Here is a 27,000-nt window from a genome sequence, read left to right as displayed (position 1 = left end):
ATATCACGTGCATTCAACAGAAGCATATTTTTAATTTATGAAACTTATAGAAATATATTTACATAAGGATATGATTTAATTTTTTTAAAAAAAATTTACAGATTCATAAAGAAAAGGGGATATTATATGGATTAAAAAATTCACAGATAAGGGATTTAAAATATAGGCCTTGAACGCACGCGATAGGGATATTCTACATAGAGTGACCCCCCCGAGGAATCTTCCCCTGCCTCTAAATCCCCTTTGTGAATAGAAAGCCTGATTTCTGCCATTATCATCATGGCTAGTACATGCATCATGAAAAGAGTCACTGAGTTTGATTTCCTCAACAAGCAAGAGTGAAACCAACTCATCAAAATTTGGTAAACCTGTACTTCGAACAGAAATAGATGTATCAAAAGACTTGTACTCCTTGCCAAGACCACACAAGGTAATGTCTACCAAATCATCATTAGGCATGGGGACGTTGATAGTTGCCAATGCATCTGCATACTTCTTTATCTCTTGAACATAATCATGGATACTCCTTCCTTTCCGCTTCACATTATGAATTTGTTATCTCAACTGAGACTTATGAGCACTAGTATTTGTATCAAATAGCTTTACCAATGTATCCCATGCATCCTTGGGAATCTCAACATAATGTATATGCATGAGTATAGCATCCGAGATACATATAGATAAGTAATGCAAAACTTTGTCTGCTCTCTTTGACCATTGCTTATGAGCTACAACCTGTTGTAGCTCTCTCTGACCATTGCTTATGAGCTACAACCTGTTGTTATGTAGGTTGTCGAGGTAGTTCCGGCTCTGGCTCTGCACCTGTAACAAGGTTCCAAAATCCTTTTCCCTTCAAAAAGCTTTTAATCATGTACTTCCATGCTTGGAAGTTCTTTCTATCCAACTTCTCACCCACAATCTGTACTGGGTTGTCTGACATATTTGCTCAATGAAAATGCACCTTCCGCACATGTCCAATTCTGTAAATGAGCCTTCCTTAGCTCAACCACACTCTAATAAGTGTTCTCGATACTCCAAAGTACTCAACGAACTTCACTGTTGATGTAGAAAATCAAACTGATTGCATTCAAATTGAACTGGCTTACGTAGTCCAACGTACCCTATTCTGGTGCGCTTTCCAAGGCTTCAAATTGCAATGTAGTGGTTCAATCAAGTGTGGATAACTTGCATTGACACCTAAAAAAGCTCAATGTTGCATATCAACACCAACCAAGGTGCGTACATACCAAAATTATCAAATCCCCTTCTCTGTTTTGAGAAAAACCAGGAAAAAACCAATAGTAAAACTGCTCTAATTCCTTTGATTCTTGTCCAAATTGAGAGACCAGGAATTCATTAGCTTAGAAATTATGTCTACTAACTCCATGTAAAAGGAATTAGACCAATTCTTTAAGTCGAGAGAGTAATTAGCCAATTAATGACCCTCTGTTTCACTAATCACTATAGATAGCTTGTTTAATTAGCTCATAATCAGTTCCATAATGCATAATTGCTTCAACCAACCACATAGCAACCTTCTCAAGTGTGTGTACCACAAAGTTACTAAGCAAATTTTGAATTTAATCAGTCAACCAAGTAGCATTTGACTTCCACTTTTCAAAAAAGATGAGAAAACTGCTCTGTTTCTTCCCTACAAGCTATGTTGCCTGCTCATGAGGTGATTTGGTGAGTTTATTGTGATAATTGAAGGTATATATATGTGCCCAACACTTAGGCATGTACCCAATCCATCAACTAGTTGATTTTTGCAGAAAACTAGCTCCAATTTCATCAACAATGGACATCTCTTCTCTGTTTTTGTGAGGTCTTCAAAACAGTGAATTCCAATCACTTAAATGCATCATCTTTGGTTCAAATTCATTGTAGGTCTTGCACATGAGTTGCCAATACATTCCCATTTTCCAGATACATGATTCTTTGTTAGATTTGCATCCATTTGCCTCATACATTCACCACACTCAAGCTTCAATGGAGAGCTTGCAAAATAGAAATTTCTCTTTGCTCAAATCTGGTGTTGTTTGTGTTTTTGCACCTACAATCCGCTCAAGGACGTTTAGTAGTCCTTACTCAATAGTCCAAGCTCTCAGATTTGATGAAAATTGGTGTGCTCCAAGCTTCACAGCTCCAATGGCAAGCTTCACAGCTTTTCTTCATAGCTTCTTCTCCCTCTTTTCTCACTCACTCATAAACCCTAATAGAGAGCACCAGGCTCTTATACCATGATGAAAAAACAGGTAGAGGGAGAGGAGACACACACACACAAGAGCAAACCCTAATGTATTATCAAGCCCTAACCATAGAGGGAAGCCATCTCCCTTCTCACAACACACACTACTTGTGTTGTGTCCACACATTGCTAACCCTAGCTAATGTCCACACATTATGACCAATTGGACGCAGTCATTTATGTCTCACACATGTTACTACCTAACATGCCAGCACATAGTGCAACAGGCATAAGCTGACATCAAGCTTGAATCTCAACACTACCTCTAAAGGAATAGCCACCTCTACCATTAGAAGAATAAGTACCTTCATGAGTGCCTTGATCATTGTTGTTGTTAATGGGCTGATAGTTGTTATGTCTTCCTTACCTTTTTTTATTATTTGATCTACCTCTATCTCTTGTAGTGAAGAGAGATTTTTTATTGTTACTTACTAAAGTGTTGCTATTGAAAAATAGGTAGAGGGAGAGGAGACACACACACAGGAGCAAACCCTAATGTATATTACAAACCCTAACCATAGAGGGAAGCCATCTTCTCAAATCTGGGCGTGTGATAGTCATGTAAATGAGACTACCAAACCATCTTTCTGTACATAGATGGATCATCCAATTCCTCACCAAAATCAGCCCGCAACTTCACATTTTGCTCCAAAGGTATACTCATAGGCTTACACCCAGTCATCCCATATTTTTCCAACATATCTAATGCATATTGGCGTTGCACTAACCATGTACCTGCATGGTCTTTGATCACTTCAATTCCAAGAAAGTATCTCAACTCACCCAAGTCTTTCATGTCAAACTGCCCACTCAATGCTTTCTTGACATGCATCACATCTGTACCATGATCACCTGTGATAATCAAGTCATCCACATAGATGACAAGTAAACAATCACATGATTTGTTTTCTTCATATAGAGTGAAGAATCTGTGGTAGAAACCTGAAATCCAAGGGAGATAAGATATCTGCTCATCTTATCACTCCAAGCACGAGGTGCTTGCTTCAAACCATATAATGCCTTTTTCAATTTTCATACATGAGTGGGATACTTTAGGTGTACATATCCTTCTGGCTATGCCATATAAACCTCTTCTTGTAGATCTCCATTTAGAAATGCATTTTTCACATCCATTTGACGTATTTCCCAACCATTTGCTGTAGCCATAGCAATGACTGCTCTCACTGTTTCCATCTTTTCCACTGGACTAAACGTTTCATCATAGTCCAAGCCTTGGGCTTGTGCATAACCCTTAGCTACCAATCTTGCTTTATGTCGCTCAATGGAACCATCAGACTTGCATTTCACTTTGTAAACCCATTTACAACCAATAACATTTTTGTCCTGTGGTAATGCAGCCAAATCCCATGTGTCATTATGAACCAATACGTCCATCTCAACATCCATTGCTTTCTCCCATACATGCTTTCCAATAGCTTCTGTATAGCATGTAGGTTCCACATGCTTCACCAAAGACGTCATATATGCAAAATGCATAGCAAAATCTTGATATGTCAACTTGTTAACTGGATATCTGACCCTTTGGGATATCTGCAATGCATGCGGATCACTCTGAACACCTGTCACTCTAGCATGTGGTGGCACATATCTGTCCTGCCTTGCACCATGTGTGCGTAAAACAGGTATGCCAAGCTCTTCATCCAAACTCTCTGAACTTTATGACTCATAACCTGTAATTCCAATTCCTTCGACTTTCTTTTTCCCTTTATCCACAACACTACTCCCAGTGCTCACACTCTCATACCTCAAACGTCCTGACCATGGACGTACAGTACTACTCTCAGCCTTTGCTGGCCCAGACATAGAAGTAGAACTAGAACTTGCTTGTGGCAAGTTCACATGCACATCTCAGCCTCTGCTGGCCCAGACATAGAAGTAGAACTAGAACTTGCTTGTGGCAAGTTCACATGCACATCAGCTTCAAGAGACTCAATGACACCCTTATCCTTTGCTTTGTACCAACTAGCAAGCTCATCAAACACCACATATCGTGAGATAACCACTTGTCTAGTTTGTGGATTGTAACATTTGTATGCCTTTCGATCCTATGCATATCCAACAAACACACACTTTTCTGCCTTAGGATCCAACTTCCTCCTTCTCTTGTCAGGCACATGTACATAAGCTATGCATCCAAAAACTTTGAGGTGTCCAATGTCTAGCCTAAAAACCTGTAAGTCGCATCTCTGGCGTACTTTCATGAATGGCTGTTGTAGGTGTTTTATTCAGTATATACACCACGGTAGCACAAGCTTCTACCCAATAATAATCTGGCATGCTCTTTTCATTGAGCATTGCCCTGGCCACTTCACAAATGACTCTATTCTTTCTCTCAGCCACACCATTTTGCTGAGGTGTATACCTGCAAGTCAATTGTCTTCTTATGCCATGCTTTCTCAAGAAATGCTCAAAAGCATTTGAGGTATATTCACCATCTCCATCTATTCTTAAACACTTAATCCAAGAACCATATTGCTTTTCTGCAAAAGCTTTGAAATCCATAAACTTTTCCAACACTTCACTTTTCTCTCTGAGAAAGTATATCCATGTCATTCTGCTAAAATCATCAATGAATGTCACATAATATAAACTGCCTTTAATAGATGGGTTTTGTGCAGGACCCCATACATCGTTGTGTACTATCTCAAGTGGCCTGCTACTCATATTTCCTTCTCTAGGAAATCGTAACCTTGCCTGCTTTCCAAATTGACAGGCTTCACAAACATGCATATTCCCATCATACTTGAATCTAGGCAGCCCACTAACAATGCCTCTTGCTTGCATGTTCTTTAACCTTTGTATATTGACATATCCAATCCTCTTATGCCACATATCAATGTCTTGTACCACATTTCTGCTTTTAGAGAACATGGCTGATTTCAACTCAGGAATTCTAGCATCCAGCTTAAACAACCTGCCTTCTTTCTTGCCTTTAGCAATGACTCTACATCCATTCTTGAACTCCTCAACGAAGCAACCATGCTCGTTGAAACGAACCTGTAATCCCTGTTCTATCATTTGACCAACTGAAGCCAAACTTTTTGTGATAGAAGGCACATACAATACATCTGACATAGATTTTGTTTGACCATTGTGCATAACCAATGGTACACTTCCAACATGTGTAATGGCATGCTGAGTATCATCTTCTGTTTCCACATAGCCTTTCACATCCATAGGCTTCATATGCTCAAACCATTCACCATGACAAGTCATATGTTTTGATGCTCCAGAGTCCATATACCAAGAGTCATCATTTTCAGCATTTGTCATCATAGATCCCACAACATGTTTCATGGCAAACAAGTGATTTGCAGTGCCATCATTATTGCTTGATGCATAATTTCCACCACCATGTTGTGCATAATTTCCATGATGTTGTGCTTTACCCCCTCTCAAATCATTCTGTTTGCGGAAACAATCACGTGCCATATGACCAAATTTTCCACAGTAATGGCATTCCACATCTTGCATAGATGTCTGTTGGCCTTGCCAACGTCCTCTACCATGAGGATTACCTCTGCCTCTCTGAGGTGTATATCTACGACCACCTCTAGCACCATATGAAGGCTGAAAATTTTGTTGTGATGACCTGTCCTGCCATCCACGACTATTACCATGGCCACGTGATGCGAATCTCCCCCCACCTCTAAAACCTCTTTGCAAATAGCCTGATTTCTGCCATTATCATCATGGCTAGTAGATGCATCCTGAAAAGAATCACTGAGTTTGATTTCCTCAACAAGCAAGAGTGAAACCAACTCATCAAAGTCTGGTAAACCTGTACTCCGAGATGGATGTATCAAAAGATTTATATTCCTTGTTGCCAAGACCATGCAAGGTAATGTCTACCAAATCATCATCAGGCATGGGGGCATTAATTGTTGCTAATGCATCTACAAACTTCTTTATCTCTTGTACATAATCATGGATGCTCCTTCTATTCCGCTTCACATTATGTCTCTGTTGTCGCAATTGAGACTTGCGAGCACTCATGTCTGTATCAAACAACTTCACCAATGTATTCCATGCATCCTTGGGATTCTTAGCATCATGTATGTGTATGAGCATAGCATCCGAAATACATATAGACAGATAATGCAACACTTTGAATGCTCTTTTTGACCATTGCTTATGAGCGATAACCTGCTACTGTGTAGGTTGTCGGGGTAGTTCCGGCTCTGGCTCAGCACCTGTAATGAGATTCCAAAAACCTTTTCCCTTCAGAAAACTTTTGATCCTGTACTTCCATGCCTGGAAGTTCTTCCTATCCAGCTTTTCACCAACAATCTGTACTGGATTATCCGACATGTCTGCTCAATGCAAATACACCTTCTGTACAATTCCAAATCTGTAAACGAGCCTTCCTCAGCTCAACCACACTCCAATGGGTGTTCCAAATACTCCAAAGTAGCCAACAATCTTCAAATTTGATGTAGAAAATCAACCTGTATGCATCCAAAATGAACTGGCTCACGCAGTCCAAGATACCCTATTTTGATGCGCCTTCCAAGGCTCCAAATTACAATGTAGTGGTTCAATCAAGTATGGGTAACTTTCATTGACACCACCTAAACAACCTCAATGTTGAATATCAACACCATCTGATGTGTGTACATACCAATTTTGTCAAACCCCCTTCTCTGTTCTGAGAAAAACCAAAAAAACCAGTAGTAATTTTGCTCTAATTTCTTCAATCCTTGTCCAAATTGAGCAACCAGGTATTCATTAGCTTAGCAATGATGTCCACTAACTCCATGTAAAAGGAATTAGTCCAATTGTTTAAGACCAAAGAGTAATTGATCGATTAATCACACTCTATTTCTTTGCAACCAGTAGACAGCCTGTTTAACTAGCCTGTTTAACCAGTAGTAATTTTGCTCTAATTTCTTCAATCCTTGTCCAAATTGAGCAACCAGGTATTGATTAGCTTAGCAATGATGTCCACTAACTCCATGTAAAAGGAATTAGTCCAATTGTTTAAGACCAAAGAGTAATTGATCGATTAATCACTCTGTTTCTCTGCAACCAGTAGACAACCTGTTTAATCAGCTCATTTCCAGCTCAATTGATGATAATTGATCAATCCAATCATATAGAAACCTCCTTGGGTATGTGAATTACAAATTTTCTATGCCAATTGTGGGATAAATCAAGTGAAAGAGTTGATTTGTGGCCTCCTCGCATCAAATTTTTGAAAATTCTGCCCTTTTCTCTGTCCAGCCTGTGCCACCTGCTGTAGAAGGATTTGGGAGTGTTTATAGTGCTAATTGTTGATGTAAATAGGTTCCCAACACACCTAGGCAAGTGTGCAATCCATCAATGCTCTGATTTTTGCCAAAAACATGCTCCAATTTCATCAAAATTTGGCTTCCTTTTCTCTATTTTGTGAGAGCTCAAAAACCAATAAATTTCACTCATTCAAATGCATCAAAATTGCTCCAAAAATCAGTGTAGGGCTTGTACATGAGTTGCCAACACATTCTTGCTGTGGTCACATACATATTTCTTTGCCAGACCATACATCACCGCTTCCAAGCTTCAATGGAAAGCTTCCAAAAACCAAAAATTTTCTTTGCTTTTGGGCAACACTAATTTGCTTTGTTTTTGCCTGAATCACCTGCAATCCGCTCAAGGATGTTTAGAATACCTTACCCGGTAGGCCAAGCTCTCAGATCTGATAGAAATCGGTGTGCTCCAAGCTTCACAGTATCAAACCCTAGCCTAGAAACTATAAAGGAATCAACTCTCTGTCATATGGTGTGAGAAGAGAAAGGAATGTGTAAGCTTTTATTTTAGCTAAAGCTTTGATAAGTTTTTTGCTACATTGTATCTCTCTCTCTCTCTCCACGTTTATCTTATCCTTATCTTGCTATTGTTGCTCTCATCCACGATTTTTTGAAATATACAAGTGAATAGGGTGTGTGCGGGAACAAGCCCTTAGCAAGAGGCTGTATAAGAGAATCTGTAAATGTGAGAGAAGTTGTGAAAAGGTGAGAAGTATCTACTAGGAGAGAATAAAGGGTAGCATGAGGAGATTTAGGAGGTGTGGAGATATTCTGGGAAGAGGTGGAGAGAATTAAGCAAAAGAGGTGGAGTGAATGAAGGAGAAATCAGTGGGATTAGATGCTTGGATGTAAACTCTATAAATTGAGGCGTTGGCCTAATGATCTTTTGTTGGTTTTTGATTATCCATGCCTACATTAAGCTATCAGTTAATTGATCACTAATTAGAGCCACCATAGAGTTAATTAATTATCTAATCTCTTTTCTAATGATGTTGATTCTAGCATTTGATCCACCATAGCTCATCACATAGCTGCAAATTTAACATGGTATCAGAGCCTAGCCTAGAATCCATCAAGTTTATGAGCCCATTATCTAGATAATCATTTAGCTAAAGGATTAGTAGATAATTAAGATTTTTACCTCTTTTTCAACAAGCTTCTGTACCCCTAGCTAGTGGAGGGGCTTGATCTCCCTCGAGGCTCAACAATAGCCTCCAAGATTTTAGCCACACATAGCCACAAGCCTCATGCTCCAGCCCATTCAAGCAATTTGTCAAACCGATGCTTGTAGCTGTCGATTTTTGCTAAAATGCTGGTGCCTTTTTTTCTGAAGGGAATTGGAGATATTGTTTACACCAGATGGAATGGCTCTAATTCCTCTTGCCATCCCTAGGGGTTCTCAAGGGTGCTCTACAATCTGGTGAAGATAATTTTTTGTTTGATCAAGTCTACAGTGAGATCCGAGCTCTTCATCAAATCTGTAGGTGACTTTGGTAAAACAAAGATTAAGCATTCAATGTTTGGTCAAATCTTGTGTTTCTTGGCTTAATCCTCTACTAGACTAATTGCTATTAATAGCCTTGAAAGGATTTGAGCTCATTTGAACTATAAGGCCCCAGATCTGGACTCCCCGCATACTCTATTTTTTGCACACAAAATAGAGGATTAATTTATTAATCAGTGATTAATTACCACTAATCACTATTTTTTGGTACAATTGAGGATTCAAATTAACCATTGGGTATCTGATACAGATCCTTATATTTTCATATTGCAATTCGGAGATGGTTTGATAATCCAACGATTCCGTACAGATTTGTTCCCTTGCTTTAATGTAATTTTTGGTAAATTTATGCTGATAAATCTATTGTAATCTCATCACCTAAACACCAGATTGAGTTGTAAAAGGGTAGACACTACCCTTGAATCTTGAAATTGGATCAAGAGGTAAGACTGCCTTCACATCATCATGAGTACGGCACAAGAGATAGCCAAATTTAATGGAGAGCAGTTTTACACATGGAAAACAAAAACCATATATCTGCTCATGAGGAAAAATCTGTGGGGGCTAGTTGAGGGAAGAGATGAATGCCCAAAGGTAAGAGGGAGAAATGAGTGGAAGAGCAGGAATGAGAAAGCATTAGGACTTATGGCACTCAGTTTAAATGATGAAATCATTCATCACACAAGGATACAATGGGCAAAAGATGCATGGGATGAACTCAATAAATTAGTTGGCACTCAAGCAAAAAACTCAAAGATAAATCTGTCAATGAAATTCTACAAACTGGATATGAAGGAAAGTGAACCTTTAATCACACACTTGAATAAATATAAAAGCATTAAGCAACAACTATCAGCCATTGGCAAAAAGGTAGAAGATGATGAGGCACTAGTAGTGCTTCTGAAGAGTATGGACAAAGGTGAATATGAAAAAATTATAGCAACATTAAAGAATGTACCTGAATTGAAGCTGCACGAGATAGAAGGAGTTCTACTAGAGCAAGAGACCAGAGTCAAAGAGAAGAAATGGCTGGACTCAATAGCTAGAAAGGAAAAAGCATTCTTCACACGAGGAGGATTCTATCGAGGAAGAGGACGAGGAAGAGGCAGAGTAGGAGGAAGGACCCTTGCCACAACTATGGAAAGCCAGGACACATGGCAAGAGACTGCTACAGAAATGGCAAGAGACTGCTACAGCAAACCCAGTGGAGAAGGAACGACATCGATAAACTTCATGGAGGCTCCTATAATACCATATCATCTTTTTTGAGAGAGAGAGAGAGAGAGAGAAACCCCACAACCCAATGTAACCTACCCCAATGGAGTAAAACCACCTTTAAGCCACCGATGATGTAGGCCATGTGGTAGATGTATGTGTGAGCACTTTAGTCAAGGTCACGGGCACTTGTAATATAGCCTTGGACACATAGAGAGATAGAGTATCAAGGACTATGAGTTTAGGGACTTGAGGCACTAGTCGTGGACTAGTAAGTGCCAAATTTAATGGGGAGCAATTTTACACATGGCAGACAAAAACCATGTATCTGCTCATGAGGAGAAATCTGTGGGGGCTAGTTGAGGGAAGAGATGAATGCCCAAAGGTGAGAGGGAAAAATGAGTGGAAGAGAAGGAATGAAAAAGCATTAGGACTTATCGCACTCAGTTTAAATGATGAAATCATTCATCACATCAAAGGGATACAATGGGCAAAAGATGCATAGGATAAACTCAATAAATTATTTGGCACTCAAACAAAAAATTCAAAGATAAATCTGTTAATGCAATTCTACAAACTGGATATGAAGGAAAGTGAACCTTTAATCACACTTGAACAAATATAAAAGCATTAAGCAACAACTGTCAGCCATTGGCAAAAAGGTAGAAGATGATGAGGCACTAGCAGTGCTTCTGAAGAGTGTGGACAAAGGTGAATATGAAAACATTGTAGCAACATTAAAGAATGTACCTGAATTGAACCTGCAAGAGATAGAATGAGCTCTACTAGAGCAAGAGACCAGAGTCAAAGAGAAGAAATGGCTGGACTTAATAGCTGGAGAGGAAAAAGCATTCTTTACCCGAGGAGGATTCTCTCGAGGACGAGGACGAGGAAGAGGCAGAGTAGGAGGAAGGACCTTCACTTGCCACAACTGTGGAAAGACAAGACACATGGCAAGAGACTGCTACAACAAACCCAGTGGAGAAGGAACGACATCAGCAAACTTCTTGGAGGCTCCTAAATAAGGAAGTGGAGTAAATTCATCTTTTTTGAGAGAGAGAGAGAGAGAGAGAGAGAGAGAGAGAGAGAGAGAAACCCCACAACCCAATGTAACCTACCCCAACAGAGTAAAATCACCTCTGAGCCACCGATGATGTAGGCCATGTGGTAGATGTATGTGTGAGCACTTTAGTCAAGGTCACGAGCACTTGTAGTAGCCTTGGACACATAGAGAGAGAGAGTATCAAGGACTATGAGTTTAGGGACTTGAGGCACTAGTTGCGGACTACCAAGTAAGAGGGAAACTTGGTATAGGGTCCAGGTGTGCTAGGAGTATTCACTTGAGGGGAGGTGTTGAGATATACAAGTGAATATGCGAGAACAAGCCTTTAGCAAGAGGCTATAAAAAAATATATATAAATGTGAGAGAAGCTATGAAAAGGTGAGAAGTATCTACTAGGAGAGAATAAAGGGTAGCATGAGGAGATATAGGAGGTGTGGAGATATTCTGGGAAGAGGTGGAGAGAATCAAGCAAAAGAGATGGAGTGAATGAAGGAGAAATCAGTGGGATTAGATGCTTGGATGTAAACTCTATAAATTGAGGCATTGGCCTAATGAGAATTTGCTAGTTTTTTATTATCCATGTCTACTTTAAGCTATCACAGTTAATTGCTCACTAATCACATCTTAATTATCGTCTAATCTCTTTTCTAATGATGTTGATTCTAGCATTTGATCCACCATAGCTCATCACATTGCTACAAATTTAACATGGTATCAGAGCCTAGCCTAGAATCCATCAAGTTTATGAGCCCATTATCTTGCTAATCACTTAGCTAATTAGGATTGGTAGATAATTAAGATTTTTATCTCTTTTTCAACAAGCTTCTGTACCCCCAGCTAGTGGAGGGGCTTGATCTCCCTCTACGCTTAACAATAGCCTCTAAGATTTTAGCCACACATAGCCACAAGCCTCATGCTCCAACCCATTCAAGCAATTCGTCAAACCACTGCTTGTTAGCTGTTGATTTTCACTAAAACACTGGCACCTTTTTTTTGAAGGAAATTGGAGATATTGTTTACACTAGATGGAATGGCTCTGATTCCTCTTGGCCCTAGGGGTTTTCAACGGTGCTCTACAAGCTGGTGAAGATAATTTTTTATCTGATCAAGTCTACAGTGAGATCCGAGTCTTCATCAAATCTGCACGTGACTTTGGTAAAACATAGATTAAGCATTCAATGTTTGGTCAAATCTTGTGTTTCTTAGCTTAATCCTCTACTAGAGTAATCGCTATTGATGGCCTTGAAAGGATTTGAGCTCATTTAAACTCTAAGGCCCCAGATCTGGACTCCCCGCATACTCTGTTTTTTGCACACAAAACAGAGGATTAATTTGCTAATCAGTGTCTAATCAGCACTAATCATTATTTTTTGGTACAATTGAGGGTTCAAATTAACCATTGGGTATCTGATACAGATCCCTATAACTTTAGATTGTAATTAGGAGATGGTTTGATACTCCAGCCATTCCGTACAAATTTGTTACCCTTGGTTTAATGTAATTTCTAGTAAATTGATGCTGATAAATCTGTTGTAATCATCACCTAAACACCAAATTGAGTTGTAAAAGGGTAGACACTGCCCTTGAATCTTGAAATTGGATCAAGAGGTAAGACCCCCTTCACATCATCATGAGTACGGCACAAGAGATAGCCAAGTTTAATGGGAAGCAGTTTTACACATGGCAGACAAAAACCATGTATCTGCTTCACGAGGAAAGTTTAATGGGAAGCAGTTTTACACATGGCAGACAAAAACCATGTATCTGCTTCACGAGGAAAAATCTATGGTGAGGGAAGAGATGAATGCCCAAAGGTGAGAGGAAAAAATGAGTGGAAGAGAAGGAATGAGAAAGCATTAGGACTTATCACACTCAATTTAAATGATGAAATCATTCATCACATCACAGGGATACAATGGGCAAAAGATGCATGGGATGAACTCAATAAATTATTTGGCACTCAAGCAAAAAATTCAAAGATAAATTTGTTAATGCAATTCTACAAACTGGATATGAAGGAAAGTGAACCTTTAATCACACACTTGAACAAATATAAAAGCATTAAGCAACAACTCAACCATTGGCAAAAAGGTAGAAGATGATGAGGCACTAGTAGTGCTTTTGAAGAGTGTGGACAAAGGTGAATATGAAAACATTGTAGCAACATTAAAGAATGTACCTGAATTGAAGCTGCACGAGATAGAAGGAGCTCTACTAGAGCAAGAGACCAGAGTCAAACAGAAGAAATGGCTGGACTCAACAGTTGGAGAGAAAAAAGCATTCTTCACCCGAGGAGGATTGTCTCAAGGATGAGGAAGAGGAAGAGGTAGAGTAGGAGGAACGACCTTCACTTGCCACAACTGTGGAAAGCCAGGACACATGGCAAGAGACTGTTGCTATAGCAAACCCAGTGGAGAAGAAATGACATCGACAAACTTCATGGAGGCTCCTAAGGAAGTTGTAAGATTCCTTCTTCTTGCTTTTGAGGCGTGTAGGTGTAAGAACCTCCCCTTTTGATCTTATAATTTTCCCTCTCAGAAATAAAAGAAACATCCTTTTTTACCCTGTTTTGGACTGGAGAGAGAAAATGTCTAGAGAAAGGTAATTCAAAATTGAGATATTTTTGGATATAAAAAACATCCTAGTGTCTAAAATGATTTTCCCTAAAACAGAAATTCAAAAAGAACTTTCCAATGTGCAATTGGAATTAATTAAAAATAGGTATAAAGGACCTTAGCCTAAGGGTCCAAATTTTCACAAATTTTTGAATTATGCTCCAATTAGGGTTCCTATGGACCAATAAGATTAATCCAAATGTAGGGAGGAGATAAATTGAAGAATAAAAGAAAAACCCCGCAAAAATGAGTAAATGCTCACATAAGACGAAGAGTTGACTGAGTACAAGGTTTATTAGTTAAAAATTAAGAGATATTTAGAGGAAATGATGCATTTTTTGTTGAGATATCGAGCTCGTCTAGTGAGGCGGTGGACACTGATGACCCGCGTGGGGTATAGGCCCCACACTTACACCACTGGCATGGTTGGTGAGATCATGGGTGATATGCGGCAAGTGGGATGACAGGCTGTGTGACAGCCATTCTAGAGACTGGCATAGTTATAGCATTAGCTCATTTAGTTGGGTTCACACTATAGAGAACCCGTATATGTATTGGTTGAGTACTTTTCATATTATGTGTACTCTTATCTTTGTATATGGTGTGTTGAGTGTTGAGTGAAAAAGAAGAAGATATTCAGCCTCTCACCTTGTGTGTTCTCTATTAGGGTTTTGTGTGTGTGTGTGTGTGCTTGCAAGAGCTCAAGCTCTCTTCCCCCCTGCATCTTTTCATGGTATCAGAGCCTGGTTCATGCTAAGGGCTGAGCTGCAAGCAAGAGAACCACAGGAAGCGGTACAAGGGTAAGAGCTTCAACTACTCTTCCCTATTTGTGTTGGTGACTACACCCTTGTGTCGGGAGCTCTACGGGAGGCACCGGCAAACGATCTCTAATTGAGGAACTTTCTTCGTGGGAGTAAAGCTATAGGGCAACTATATTGTCCTATTGGGCATCATTTTCTGGGCCGAAAACGCATTTCGGGCGCGTTTGGACCTCCGTTTTTCAGAAAGCAGGCGATTTCGAGCACTGCGGGTAAGTCATCGTTTCTCTGCAGAACTCTGTTTTAAGAACTGCAGGAAGACAGATTGACTGTGTAGACACTGTGGGTGCTGCAAAGAGGTCAACAATTGCCATTGGATGTATGCATACACATTGAAGTCACTGGTTGTGACATTTGAGAGTACTACAGTACCGCTGGCAGAAAATACAACAGTTTGTGCAGAAAAAACCAGAGTGCTATTTTTGGTAAATTTGTGTATCTGGCAAGATGTCAAATGATGGCATAACCCAGATTGTGGCTGAGAAGCTTGATAAGAATAACTTCCATGCTTGGAGGTTCAGGTTGACGTGGGAAAGGGCTATTGGGACTACATAGAAGGTGAGCATGAAGAGGCACTAGGTTCAGGTTAACGTGGGAAAGGGCTATTGGGACTACATAGAAGGTGAGCATGAAGAGGCACCAGAGATACTGAACATAAATTTTCGACTGCTGGGTGAAAGAGTTTAAAGACTGGAACCAAGGAGCCAGGAAAGTAATGTATTGGCTCTCCATTAGTATACAGGACACCATGATTGGGCATATTCAGGATGCCAAGTCCCCCAAGGAGGCGTGGGACACCTTAGTTAAACTCTATGAAACAAATACCAAGGCACGCAAGATACAGTTGAAGAACGAACTTCATACTGTGGAGAAAAAGAGCATGTCTGTGAATGACTATGCATTGAAGATAAAGGGTATTGTGGAATCCCTTGCATCTATTGGTGTGTCAGTAGAGGATGATGATAAGGTGGAAGTCTGTCTACGTGGTCTCGAGCCACGATACAAGGCGTTCAAGACGTCTATTTAGGCTCGAGAAAACATTCCCAACTTTACAGATTTGGTGTCTATGCTGATTATAGAAGAGAAGAGCTTGGGTGAAGACCAAAAGTCTTCACAAAACAAAAACAGTTTAGAGCAACACGCCTTCTACACAAGTTCAAGAAGAGGACGAGGTAGAGGAGGCCGTGGACGCGGTCAAGGAGGTGGCCGAACAGGTAATCAGAATTATGGCCAGTAGCAGCAACAACAACAGTCCCAGAATACACAACAACAACAACAATAACACGCAGGTGAAAGAGGCAAATTCAGAGACAGGGGGAGTCAAAGAGGCCGTGGAAATTAGCAAAGGCAGTATAATGATGCACGTGAATGCTATTTTTGTGGTAAGCCTGGACATGTGTAGGCAGAATGTTATAAGAAGCAGGTTGACATGCAAAATGGGAAAGTGCAGCAGAACAACTATGCATCCTCAAGCAGAAACAATGAGGATAATGAAAGATTGTTTGTTATGCAGCATGTCGTGAATGCCATGTCTGAAAATGTTGAAGCAACACAAAAAGATGATGTATGGTACGTGGATTCAGGTGCTTCAAACCACATGACGTCATGGGGAGTGGTTCAAGGAGATGAAAAACCCGGAAAGACCAGGTTTTGTGGAAATAGGGGATGACACTACTCATCCAATTGCCCATGCTGGAGATGTGCCATTGTCTATGCAAGATGGCAAAGTGAAGTACCTTGCAGATGTACTTCACGTTCCAAACATAACAAAGAATTTGGTTTCAGTTGGCTAGATGATTGAGCAGGGTTTGCAGGTTCGGTTTAACCCTGATGGTTGTTATGTTGAAGACTTTAAAGATGAGTGCTGCGATGTTTGCAAATGGTTCAGGAATTGTTGCAGACACAGACATTTGGCATAAAAGAATTAGACATGTGAAGTGCAGAGAATGAAGTCTATGCAGACTAAAGAAATTGTGACAGGACTGCCAAAGTTTAAAGTGGAAGGTATGCAGAGAATATGTGAAGCATGCCAATTTGGAAAGCAAACAAAGCATGTATTTCCACGCAACAGATATGTGAGAAGAAATACACTAGATGTTGTGCATTCAGATGTATGGGGTTCTACGAAGACCATGTCTATGGGAGGCTGCAGATATTATGTGACATTTATTGATGACCACACAAGGAAAGTGTGGGTATATTTCATGAAGGAGAAGAGTGAGGTGTTCACTCACTTTCAGAATTTCAGAGTTTTGGTTGAAAAGCAAAAAGGGAAATATGTAAAGTGCCTAAGGTCAGATGGAGGGGGAGAGTACTTCTCCAATGAGTTCTCTGAATTTTTGAAGAAGAATGGTATTCGGAGATAGTTTACATGCAGATACACTCCGCAGCAAAATGGAGTTGCTGAGCGAAAAAACAGGCACATTGCTGAGATTGCGCGAGCATTGATGGAAGAGAAGAATATGCCACATAGCTATTGGGCTGAGACTGTTTCTACAGCAGTATACATCATGAACAGGACTCCCAACTACAGCCATACATGATGTAACTCTAGAGGAGAGGTTTACTGGCAAAAAACCTGATTTGTCTCATCTGAAAGTCTTTGGATGCATTGCATATGTGCATGTGCCAGATGAGCTGAGAACTAAGCTGGATCCAAAAGCTGAAAAATGTGTGTTTATTGAATATTCCCTTGAGCAAAAGGGATACAGGTGTTATAACCCTGCTACACGTGAGCTGAGGGTAAGCAGGGATGTTGTCTTTGACGAGATGAGCAACTGGTATGCTGCTGAAAAAGAAGCTGTTGGGGCTGATGTGAGTGTAAGTGTGGTTGCACAGAATGCAGGTCAGCAATCACAGTCTTTGAGTGGACTAGGAGAGTCCTCATCTAGTGGGTCTGTTGATAGACCATGGAGTGGCAGGCTGCATCATAATACCAGTCCTGCAAATGTGATTAGTACATCACGTAAAGGAAAAGAGAAAGTGGTTGAGCCCCTTAGTATGCCTGACATTTCTGCAAGGCATTCTCATGTTGATGGAGAGTCTAGTGGCTTAGATATGAACCTTGATGAGGAGCTTGGGATGCCAGCTATGAGAACACCTGGTGTAAAGAAGGCTATGGAAGCCATGAATGAAAAGCTGCAAAGATCTGGGAGAGTGAAAAACCCTCTACAGAGGTTTACATATGATGGTTATGTGGCACATCACTATGCATATATGGCAAAGGTTGTGCAGGTTGTAGAGCCCACATGCATTGATGAGGCTGTTGGAAATGTGTGTTAGAAGAAAGCTATGGATGAGAAGATGGATGCACTATATGGAAATGAGACTTGGGATTTAGTGCAATTGCCTGAAGGCAAGAAAGCCATTAGATGCAAGTGGGTGTACAAAGTAAAACATAACAGTGATGGAAGCATAAACAGGTACAAGGCTAGATTGGTAGCCAAAGGATATGCGCAGACATATGGCATTAATTATGAGGAAACTTTTAACCCAGTTGTCAATGAGAGTTGTGATAGCAGTGGCTACGTCAAAGCAATGGTCTTTACATCAAATGGATGTAAAGAATGCATTCTTACATGGGGATTTGCAAGAAGAGGTGTATATGTTGCAGCCACCTGGTTATGAGGATGTGGGTCACCCCGAGCATGTTTGTAGGCTAAAGAAAGCCTTGTATGGCTTGAAACAAGCACCCAGAGCATGGTCTGACAAGATTTCTGAATATCTTGTCACTATTGGCTTTCATATAGCCAATGCAGATTTCTCGCTGTATGTGAGACATGGTGATAGAGGGGTTGTTCTTGTTGTCATCTATGTAGATGACTTGATCATTACGAGGGACCATGATGTAGAGATCTTTGATGTAAAGATCTTGCTTAGACAGAAGTTTGAGATGAAGGATCTGGGGGAGCTCAGATATTTCTTGGGCATTGAGGTGATTAGGTCACCACATGGTATTGGATTACTGCAGAGACAGTATGGCTTGGACATGTTGTCCAAGTATGGTATGACAGGCTGTAAGCCTATCTCAGTGCCATTGGATCAGAATGGCAAGTTGAGTGCAGATTCAGGAGAGATCTTGGAGGATCCTACTATGTATAGGCACATAGTAGGAAGCTTGATCTATATGACGATCACCAAACCAGATTTGAGCTATGCTGTTGGGTTGGTGAGTCAGTTTATGTAGGTTCCACGGAAACCGCATTTGGATGCAGTGAGACGCATACTGAGGTATGTGAGGTCTACTTTGCATTGTGCACTATTCTATGAGACTGGGACAGAGATATGTGTACATGGGTACACAGATGCTGATTGGGCTGGTAGTATCTCAGATAGAAGATCTACCAGTGGATTCATGTTTTCTTTGGGGAGTGCTGCTGTGACTTGGAGCAGCAAGAAGCAGCCTACGGTTGCTCTATCCAGTACAGAGGTCGAGTACAGAGGAGCTGCTATGGCAGCATGTGAGATAGCTTAGTTGAGAAAGCTACTTGTAGATTTGGGTCTATCAGTGAATAGACAAGTTGTCATTTTCTGTGACAACATTAGCAGTATACAATTGGCCAGGAACCCAGTCTTTCATGCTCGCACGAAGCATATAGAGGTCCACTACCATTTCGTTAGAGAGAAGGTCTTGGCAGCAGGAGACCTTGACCTTGTTTATGTCAGCACAGAGGATCAGGTAGCTGACATCTTCACCAAAGCATTGGGTACAGAGAAGCTCCGCAGATTCAGGGCTTCGCTTGGTGTACATGAGATGGAGTTGAGCTCTAGGGGGAGTGTTGAGATATCGAGCTCGTCTAGTGAGGCAGTGGACACTGATGACCCGCCTGGGCGATAGGCCCCACACTTACACCACTGGCATGGTTGGTGAGATCATGGGTGATATGCAGCCAGTGGGATGACAGGCTGTGTTACAGCCATTCTAGAGACTGGCATAGTTATAGCACCAGCTCATTTAATTGGGTTCACACTATAGAGAACCTGTGTATGTATTGGTTGAGTACCTTTCATATTATGTGTAATCTTATCTTTGTATATGGTGTGTTGAGTGTTGAGTGAAGAAGAAGAAGATATTCAGCCTCTCACCTTGTGTGTTCTCTATTAGGGTTTTGTGTGTGTGTGTGTGTGCTTGCAAGAGCTCAAGCTCTCTTTCCCCCCTGCATCTTTTCATTTTTGACACCTCATTGTGGGGATCTCCCCTCATGAAGGAGGTGCCTATTTCACATGTGTGGAGGAGTTTTAAACTAAAAAATAATGAGATATTTTCATCTCTCCTCTCTCCTGTTTCAACTAGATCCAAAAAGTAAGCTGAACTGACCTAAAAATGGTCAAAAATTGACCAAAGTGATCTGAAAAATTCTAGAATCAGTTTGCTTGGTTAGAGGCTCACTTTTTCCTATAAATAGAAGCCCCTCCCTTTATAAAAGCTTAATGGTGTTTATGCACTGTTACTCTACTCCTATCCTGAGCCATTTACATTGAATTTTTAAATAATTCAATTGTTTTTGGCCTAATCCTCTCCAAAGAAATTGGTGGCCACTCTTGCTTCAAACAAGAGTAGAACCCTCAATCCCTCAAGCCAAAGTAAAGCTTACAACTCCATGAAAGCTAAATTTTCTTACTTTTTTAATTTTAAATCTATGGTTTCTTGATTTTCTTGTTTTATAGTTGCTTGAATTAAATTTAAATGCTATGCCTTTGAGGAAAAGGCCACCCCCTTCTCTTCTTTACAATTCAGCCTTTATTAATCCTAGAAAGATTAGTTAAATGATTAATTAAACTTTTCTTATTGTTTACTCTCTTGAATTCTAAAAATTGAGTAGATTAGAGTCCTATACATCTAGATTGGGTTAATTTAAGTTGAAATTAGAATGATAAAAATGAGAAATGGTCAGCCATACAAAGAAGGTTATGGTAAAATTTTCCAGAATTTTGTGGAAAAGAAAGTTTGTTTTTATGTTATTCCAAAAGAGTAATTCCCACCGTTTTTGCGCATTATAAAAGAAATATTCTAATTAGTCCATGTACATATTCACCTATGAATATGCATGGATATCACTTATATTAATTATTAAAATTAATTTCTATGCATAGAAAGATGCATAATGAAATTATTTTTATTATAAAAGTGTTATTTTCGTTTAATTTTATTTCTATGCATAGAAAGATGCATAATGGGAAAAAAATTTATTATAAAAGTGTTATTTTCATTAAATTTGATTTTATACATAGAAAGATGCATAAAGGATTTATTTTTATTTCAAAAGTGCTATTTTCATTAAATTTGATTTTATGCATAGAAAGATGCATAAAGGATTTATTTTTATTTCAAAGTGTTATTCTCATTAAAATTGATTTTATGCATAGAAAGATGCATAAAGGATTTATTTTTATTTCAAAAGTGTTATTCTCATTAAAATTGATTTTATGCAAAAAAGATGCATAAATGATTTATTTTTATTTCAAAAGTGTTATTCTCATTAAAATTAATTTTATGTATAGAAAGATGCATAAAGGATTTTTTTTCAAAGTGTTATTCTCATTAAAATTGATTTTATGCATAGAAAGATGCATAAAGGATTTATTTTTATTTCAAAAGTGTTATTCTCATTAAAATTGATTTTATGCAAAAAAGATGCATAAATGATTTATTTTTATTTCAAAAGTGTTATTCTCATTAAAATTGATTTTATGCATAGAAAGATGCATAAAGGATTTATTTTTATTTCAAAAGTGTTATTCTCATTTAAGCTGATTTTTATGCATAAATAGATGCATAAAAGGATTTTTATAAAAGTGTTATTCCCACTGAAGTTATTTTGATGCATAAATAGATGCGTAAAGAATCTTTATATCAAAATTAGAATTCTCTTAAATTCTATGTTTAAATTCTATGAAATAGATGTGAATGAATGGATGGATGGATGTGATATGAATAGAGGTGATGTGATGTGTGAGGTGAATAGATGTGATGTGAATTAGATAGATGTGAATGAATGGATGGATGGATGTGATGTGAATAGAGGTGATGTGATGTGAGGTGAATAGATGTGATGTGAATCAGATAGATGTGAATGAATGGATGGATGGATGCGGAAAGAGGTGATGTGATGTGAGGTGAATGGATGTGATATGTGATGTGAATCAGATAGATGTGATGAGATGTGATGTGAATCAGCAGATAGATGTGAATAAATGGATGGATGGATTTGAATCAGATAGATCTGAATGAATGGCTGGATGGATGTGATGCGAATAGAGGTGATGAGATATATGTGAAAGAATGTGATGTGAGGAAAAGAGATGTGATGTGACATGAATATATGTGGATGTGAAGTGATAGATATGAATGTATGAATAGATGTGGGTAGTCGTACAGTTGAATGATTGGATGAGTTAAGATGTGTATGAATGAGATATGATGTGGATAGATGTGATTAGATGTTAAGTGGATAGAATGTATGTGATGGGATGGTGATGATAATGAATTTGATAGATATGAATGAATGTGATGTGAATCGGGATGTGAATAAATGAATTTGATGAATATGAATGAATGTGATGTGAATCGGGATGTGAATAAATGAGATGTGATGTCATGTGTAGCAAGGTCGGTCGAGGTCTTGACTAGCCTCGGTTTGATTTAAATGGTGAGCTTCTCGTACAGTGGATGAGGGACCAAGGAAGCGGCCTATGAGTGAAGCGCTAGGTGACCTACGAAGGCTCCTAGAGGGTACTGACCATACGGTGCTTGGGCTCTGGGTTGCCGAAGATACCCACACGTGTGTCAGGAAAGATATTAGAACAAGGAGAAGGAGTTGTTTTCTGAATTTGGACATCGATCTGGTTGATTGACCTTGCTGGTCCTCAACGGATGAGTCTGTGGCTCTTTTATATGGATCTGTTGGTTGATCTTGCTCTATTTTGATTTTTCAAAGTGAAAATATTGCCGGTTACTATGAGCTAGGAGCTATATCAAAAAGGCCCCTGAGTGAACAGGTGGTGAGCATTCTGGTTGTTTACCAATGATACCATAGGTACATCGATGAAGGAAAAATTGGAAATTAGGATTGAATCGGATATTTTGGATGATTATGATCAGTGACACTATGGTTTCATTGAATTATTGTTTTAAAGACAGCTGATTCTGTGAAAAGACAGCTAATTCAGTGAAAAAGGCAATTTCATATTGGGTGTGTAAGTAGTGTGACTAGTGTTAACTTTACATGAATATCCAGCTAGGGGGCTTGGGAACTCTTTTCCCTGGTACCTGGGACAAAACCTAACCAAATTCTTAAATGGATCCCATCACTATAGTGGTTGGGCGGTTGCCTAACCCACGGGACTGGATGGGGTAGGCTGGATTGATGGATCCCTAAAATGAGACTCAATTCTCTTATGGTACGATAGATGAAGTAAATCCCGGATGAAAATTATTCTATGGAAAAGAATCAACGGTTGTGCCTCTCAATGAATGGTCGACCATACAAAGGAGGTTATGGCAAAATTTTCCAAAATTTTGTAGAAAAGAAAGTTTGTTTTTATGTTATTCCAAAAGAGTAATTCCCACCGTTTTTGCATTCTAAAAGAAATATTCTAATTACTCCATGTACATATTCACATATGAATATGCATGGATATCACCTATATTAATTATTAAAATTAATTTCTATGCATAGAAAGATGCATAATGGAAATTTTATTATTATAAAAGTGTTATTTTTATTAAATTTAATTTCTATGCATAGAAAGATGCATAATGGAAAAAAAATATTATTTTCATTAAATTTGATTTTATACATAGAAAGAATCATAAAGGATTTATTTTTATTTCAAAAGTATTATTTTCATTAAATTTGATTTAATGCATAGAAAGATGCATAAAGCATTTATTTTTATTTCAAAGTGTTATTCTCATTAATATTGATTTTATGAATAGAATGCAGCATACAAGATTTATTTTTATTTCAAAAATGTTATTTTCATTAAATTTTATTTGTGCATAGAAAGATGCATAAAGGATTTATTTTTATTTCAAAAGTGTTATTCTCATTAAATTTGATTTTATGCATAGAAAGATGCATAAAGGATTTATTTTTATTTCAAAGTGTTATTCTCATTAAAATTGATTTTATGCATAGAAAGATGCATAAAGGATTTACTTTTATTTCAAGTGTTATTCTCATTAAAATTGATTTTATGCATAGAAAGATGCATAAAGGATTTATTTTTATTTCAAAAGTGTTATTCTCATTAAAGTTGATTTTTATGTATAAATAGATGCATAGAAAGATTTTTATAAAAACGTTATTCCCATTGAAGTTGATTTTTATGCATAAATAGATGCATAAAGAATCTTTATATCAAAATTAGAATTCACTTAAATTCTGTCTAAATTCCATGAAATAGATATGAATGAATGGATGGATGGATGTGATGTGAATAGAGGTGATGTGATGGGAGGTGAATACATGTGATGTGATATGAATGGATGGATGGATGTGATGTGAATAGAGGTGATGTGATATGGATGGATGGATGGATGGATGTGATGTGAATAAAGGTGATGTGATGGGAGGTGAATAGATGTGATGTGAATTAAATAGATGTGATGTGATGGGAGGTGAATAGATGTGATGTGAATTAAATAGATGTGAATGAATGAATGGATGGATGTGATGTGAATAGAGGTGATGTGAGGTGAGGTGAATAGATGTGATGAGATGTGATGTGAATCAGATAAATGTGAATGAATGGATGGATGGATGTGATGCAAATAAAGGTGATGTGATGTGAGGTGAATAGATGTGATGAGATGTGATGTGAATCGGATAGATGTGAATGAATGGATGTATGGATGTGATGTGAATAGAGGTGATGTGATGGAAGGTGAATAGTGATGTGAATTAGATGGATGGATGGATGTGATGTGAATAGAGGTGATGAGATGTGAGGTGAATTGATGTGATTTGAATCAGATAGATGTGAATGAATGGATGAGATGTGATGTCATGTGAATCAGGATGTAAATGAATGATATGGGATGTGAGTGGATGTATGTGGAAGAATGGATGTGAATATGTATGTGTATGTGAAGAATGGATGTGGATATGCATGTGAAAGAATGGATGTAGATGTGTATGTGAAAGAATGTGATGTGGATGTGTGTGAAAGATTGTGATGTGATGTGACATGAATATATGTGGATGTGAAGTGATGTGACATGAATATATGTGGATGTGAAGTGATAGAAATGAATGTATGAATAGATGTGGGTAGTCGTACAGGTGAACGATTGGATGGATGTGGATGAATGAGATGAGATGTGTATGAATGAGATATGATGTGGATAGATGTGATTAGATGTTATGTGGATAGAATGTATGTAATGGGATGGTGATGAGAATGAATGTGATGGATATGAATGAATGTGATGTGAATCGGGATCTGAATAAATGAGATGTGATGTCATGTGAATTGAGACGTGAATGAATGTGATGTGATGAGATGTGGAGATGGGTAGATGCGATCTGATGAGAATAAATGAGAAAAGATGTGATGAGATGAAAATGATGTGATTGGATGAGAATGGGAATACATATGAAATTGATGTGTTTTAAATAATGTGGATTTGATGTGGAACAATGTGGAAAGACGAGAGTTCGTTTTAGAAATTGTATTTATGAGACCTATTTTTAAATGAATGTTTTATGTTGGGGAAGCATTTTGACCGTCTTGTGAATGAGGTCGTTGGAGACCTAATGTGATAAAGTTACAACAGCGGCTCGAACTGAGAGTCAATGGATGACATCTCGCGTAGCAAGGTCTGCCGAGGTCTTGACCCCAGCCTTGGTTCGATTTAAATGGTGAGCTTCCGGTACGGTGGATGAGGGACCAAGGAAGCGGCCTATGAGTGAAGCGCTAGGTGACCTGCGAAGGATCCTAGAGTGTGCTGACTATACGGTGCTCAGGCTCTAGGTTGTCGAAGATACCCACATGTGCGTCGAGAAAGATATTGGAACAAGGAGTAAGAGTTGTTGTCTGAATTCAGGAATGGATATGGTTGATTGACCTTGTTGGGTCCATGGCTATTTTATATGGATCTGTTGGTTGATCTTGCTAATCTTCAACGGAGATTCCATTTTGATTTTTATAAGTTAAAATATTGCCGGTTACTATGAGCTAGGAGCTATATCAAAAAGACCCCTGAGTGGATAGGTGGTGAGCGTTCTGGTTGCCAATGATGCCATAGGTACACTAATGAAGGAAAAATTGAAAACTAGGATTCAACCGGATATTTTGGAGGATTATGATCAGTAACACTATGGTTTCATTAAATGATTGTTTTAAAGATAGCTGATTCTGTGAAAAAGGCAATTTCATATTGGGTGTGTAAGTGGTGTGACTAGTTTTAAGTTTGCATGAATATCCGGCTAGGGGGCTTGGGAACTCTTTTCCCTAGTACCTGGGACAAAACCTAACCAAATTCTTAAATGGATCCCATCACTAAAGTGGTTGGCTAACCCACGGGACTGGATGGGGTTAGGCTAGACTGATGGATCCCTAAAATGAAACTCAATTCTGTTATGGTACGATAGATGAAGTAAATCCCGGATAAAAATTATTCTATGGAAAAGAATCAACAGCTGTGCCTCTCAATGAGGAAAAAAGCATTGGTCTCTATGATCCTAGTGCAATCTTTTCCTTGATTTGACTATGGGACTTATGGGTTTGGTCAGATCAGTTCAGTTAGTTAAGGCTTTTGACTACATTAGAGTAAAATTATCTTGGAGGAATCGCCTGTGCTTTCTGGGCGAGGGAAGTTTTTTCGGGTTTGGTTTTGTAAGAACTGAGAGATTAGTCTCTTGTTTGAATATCCGTGGGTGAGGCCCCGAGTGAGGGACCCTGCCCCGCACAAGAAGTGCTACTTCCGCTGCTAGCACCCCTGAATTCATTGCACGGTGGTGGGGACAGGGATCTTTCAGCTGGTATCAGAGCCAATTGGCTAAAGTGGATCAACTGAGAAGCCAAAAATGTCAAAAATGTATGAAGTAACAGTAAAAAGCTAGAAATGTGTGATGACAAATTGATATTCAGACTGAACTTCATAAATTAGTAATTGGGTCTTCAGATGGAAGTACCGCAATTGCATGGAATCCTTGACTTGCTTGAGGCTTAGACATGATGATATTTACCTTAAAATTCCAAGGATCGTGACTACCCGTATAT

The sequence above is a fragment of the Cibotium barometz genome, chromosome 16 (assembly GCF_041138505.1).
Source record: "Cibotium barometz isolate CiBa-2024 chromosome 16, ASM4113850v1, whole genome shotgun sequence".
Classification (NCBI taxonomy): Eukaryota; Viridiplantae; Streptophyta; class Polypodiopsida; order Cyatheales; family Cibotiaceae; genus Cibotium; species Cibotium barometz.
The sequence above is the reverse complement of the archived record's forward strand: the minus strand, read 5'-3'. Positions refer to the sequence as shown.